Below are 4,484 nucleotides of genomic sequence, written 5' to 3' on the forward strand. Positions count from 1 at the left end.
GTTGAAAGCACTTTTGACCTAGCTGCAAGTCGAAACCCTCCTGGAAGCTTTTCTGGGGCAGCATGGTGGCAGCTATTAGCACTGTTGCCTCACAGCACCAGGGACTTGGGTTCGATTCTAACCTTGGGTGACTGTGGAGTTTGCATGTTCCCCTGGTATCTGACCTCCACAAGATGCTGCAATTTGAGTTAGCACCTCCACTATCTCTGCAGCCACTTAAATCCTTGTATGAGAGTCATCAGGTCCTGGCAACTTGTCCACTTTCCAGTTACCTTAATTATTTTGTCCCTTGATTGATTGGATTTATGCACCAAGATGTGAAAAGTATTGTGTGCTAACCAACCAAAGTCATACCACACATCAGGGTACTAGAACAGAATGCAGAACATAGTGTTATAGCTACAGAAGGTGCAGAAACAAAAAAAAAGTCAACTAATGTAAGAGGTCCACAAGTCTGAAAATAGCAGGGAATAAGCAGTTCTTAAAATCTGTTGGTAGGTGTTTACAACCTTCTGCATCAAGCTGTTGGAACAAAGACTTAAGATTTTTCCTCCCATCAGCACCTTGGGCATCTGATGTTAGATATTTATAGCATCCACTATCATGAAGACGAATGCAAAATAGTGGTTTCAAACAGGTGCCTTTCTTTGTACCCCAATAATACCCCAGTCACATCCAAGGGTTCCACACATCCTTCAGTTATTCTTTAATATACCCAAACCTCTAGTTTCGCGAGAGAGCAAATGGACTTCAGTGGATAAATAGAAAATTGATTGACACTCCTTGACCACTTATGGTTCATCTTGTTCGTTTCATTGAATAAAAATGTTACTGAGCATTAGGAAATATCTGCTTAGATCTTACTGCTCATCCTCTAACCTTCACTTCAGCCTATTGCCTAAAACGACAAGATCTTATACCTCTGACAAGAATCTTTATTTAAAATTGAGGACACTGGTTTGACACCCAAGTTGCCCTCCCTCAAACAATTTGAAATTCTATCATTTGTAATCACTGTCCACTAGAGGATCATTAACTAGGTGGCAATGTATTCTTACTAGTTTCCTAGATGTGAAGTAAATGGTTCTCAGATTGTGCAACATACTGTTCCAAGAGGTGATCCAGATGCACTCTGCAACTCCATTTGTTACCCTCATCTGTTTGAGGAGCCAATATACAGATCAAACCATCCATGACGACTATAGTGCCCTTCTTACACACCATTTTCCAGTTTATACTTTGTCCTATATGGAGGCATATAGGGTCTTTAGGCAATATTAAGAATTTCTTTCCCTTGCTATTCCCAGTCCCGATCATTCTGCATCCATGTCTCTAATAGCTATAAAAACTATTTGTTTATTGCTACAAAAAAAAAAAAAAAAAAAAAAAAAGGTGTTAAATAAAAGGGATTCTTCTCTGGTGAGAATTTATTTTAAAATTGACAAGACCATGCAGATGCTACAACAGATGAATGGATACTGCACAACAATCAGACACAAATATGCCAGCGGTCAAAGACATTCAGCTTATGATCTTCAGGCAAGCATCCAATGTGGCCTTCAAGATACACAACAATGAAGAATTGCCAAGCAGAAACTGATAGCCAAGTTCTGCACATGAGGTCAGCCTCAACTGACATCTTGGGTTCATGTCATGCTACATGTAACCCCACCATACTGTTCTGTTTTGACACCATCACCTTGATGACTTGTGATCTCTCTACCACGGTTTGTAGAGTTCTGGATTACCTGCTACTTTGGTTAGGCCCTTGGCAGCAACTCTTATACCAATCATGTTCTTCCAGCACCATCTTATTTTTAGTTTTTTGTAATTATCTCTGCCTTAATCAGATCATAGGTCAACCCTTGACTTGCTATTCAGCTGTTGACATTGCAGAAATCAAGTTTCTGGTGTGAGCAAAGATTTATTCAGCCTGTCAACGCCCAACTCACATCATTTAATATCTTTTGATCTCTGCCTATAAATTCCATGCCTGCGTGCTTCCCTTCACTTGAAGGAGCAGTGCTTTGAAAGCTTGTGATTTCCAATAAACCTGTTGTGGCTTCTGGCCTTTTAAAGGTGGTTTATGGATTTGGATGCTGCTGGCTAGACTAGCATTTATTGTTTATCCCCAAGTGCCCCATGATCCATCTTGCTCAGCCATTTCAGAGGCAATTTAAGAGTCAACCACATTGGTATGGTTGAGGACAGGTTTGTCCTCCCTTTCTGACAAAAAGGAGGAAGTAATGAATAAGCTGAGTTTCTCCATCTCCCCCCCAAAAACATTGACCACGAAACAACGGTCAGTCTTTAGTTCCAGCCTTCCGCATTCAAATTTCGGCATCTGCTATGGGTGGGCTTGAACCCAGGTCCCCAGAAAATTAGCCGAGGCTTCTGAATTACTAATTCCCCCATAAACAATTTGTCAAGCCCAATTTGACTTGTCAACTATAAAAAAAAAGCAACTGTGGTCATAACAGCAAGCCAAGTGAGATTTGGACTGAACATTAAGAAATTTATAAACCAGAGAATCTCCTCAACCACAACAGAAACTTGGAAGCACAACACAGTAAAATTACTCAACAACAGAAACTAGTCAGGAACAGGATGTTTCTTATACATTTGGACTTAACTTCTTCTGTTGGGTTACAGGCAGTAGAGGAGAAAAAAAAAGAGCGAGTGCAGAGACAAAACCTGCAGTTTTTAAATAGTTATCTTTGGGCCTAGAGTTTAAATTTTCTTATTCTAGGAGAAAGTTGTAGAATTAGTAATATGTGTTCAACTAAGTGTGGTGTAGATGTTTCGATTAAAGAAAAATACCTAGCACTTTTCCCCAAACAATCCAGTCCCACCACTGCACCACCTTCTCTTAAAAAGGGAAATTTTTCCCTCCAGAGTGGAGGAAAGGGACAGCGTCAGTCTCAAAAAGAATCAGATTAAAGCAAGAGAGAGTAAACATTTGGAAGGTGACATGCAATATAGAAACATATGAACTTGTCACCTTTGGCAAGAAGTGATAGTTATTTTTCCCTAGAATAGGGGATTTCAAGATCCAGGGGACAGGAGAAAGATGTTAAAACAAGACAGAGGCAAATCTTTTACAGGGGGTAGCTCGCATGTGGAATGAACTTGAGGAAGTGGAGGATGTGGGTACAATTACAGCATTTATTTGGATAGATAAATGAATAGGAAAAGTTGAGGAATATGGGCCAGGAGCAGGCAGGTAGAACTGGTTTAGTTTGGGATTGTTCAGCATGGACTGGTTGGACCAAAGGGTCTGTTTCTGTGCTGTATGACTATGACTTATGACCTAAAACAGAAGCAGTGCATTACAGACACTACAGAATGGAGGTACAGAAGGTGGTGTCCCCAGCAAATGAATCACAAGAGTTTTGCATCTGGGTACAGCAAGTGATTAGAAGGTAAATGCAAGGGAGACAAGATTAATAGACGACAAGTTTTATTGCCATGGTACAGACCAATCCTGGAATGCATACAGAGCTGTGGTCTCGTTCTTCGAGAGGGGTTATAATTGTGATAGTAGGTGAGCCAGTAGTCATTGGAGTTTAGAAGAATGAGATGATATAACAGGGACCTTCCTTGCAGAAGGACTAGAACAAAAGGGACAGCTTAAAACAGAAAAAAAAACAAACAAGAACCCCTTTTAAAGATGGGGATGAGGAGAGTGATGATCGTTCGTCTGTGACATTTCTGCACCAGAGGACAGTGCAGGCTTGGTCACTGACTTTATTCAAGGCTGGAAAGAAAACAAAAAAAGTTGATGGAAAAGCTCAGCAGGTGTGGTAGCATAGAGAAATCAGTTAATATTTTGAGTTCAGTGACCCTTCCTCAGCTGACAGTAGCTAGGAAAGTTTGTTTCTAAACGCAGAATATGGGGTGGGGGTGGGTAGGGAAAGAAGAGAAAAACACAAGGAGCAAATGATAGCTGGAGATACAGCTGAGAGAAAAGAACAATTGGACAGACAAAAAGGAGTGGAAAGTGATCAGCCTTGGAGAATAGTCCTAAGAGTGACACGAGCTCACTGAAACATAGGATTCTTAAGGGGCTTGACAGGGTAAATGCTGAGATGATATTTCCCCTTATTATACATTAATGATCTGAACAAAAGAATTGAATATATTGTTACCAAGTTTGCAAGCGACAATGATAGGTGTGGGGACAGGTGTGTTGAGTTAAGAGGCTGCAGAAAGATTTGGACAGGCTAGGAGAGTGGGCAAAGTAGTAGCAGACAGAATACAAAATGTGGCAAAGTGAGGTTATCCACTTTGGTAAGAAGAAGAGGTGTTGATTGATTGTTTAAAAATCTGAAGCATAAAAGGGACTCCAGAGAATCCTGAAGGAGGGCTCTTCAGGTTAACATACAGGTTCAGTTGGCATTAGGAAGACAACATTATCATTCATACTAAGACAGCTAGAAAACAGCAAGGATGTACTGCTGAGTCTGCTCTGGTCAAGCCACATT

Source organism: Rhincodon typus, chromosome 41 (genome assembly GCF_021869965.1).
Source record: "Rhincodon typus isolate 14 chromosome 41, sRhiTyp1.1, whole genome shotgun sequence".
In the NCBI taxonomy this organism is placed as follows: Eukaryota; Metazoa; Chordata; class Chondrichthyes; order Orectolobiformes; family Rhincodontidae; genus Rhincodon; species Rhincodon typus.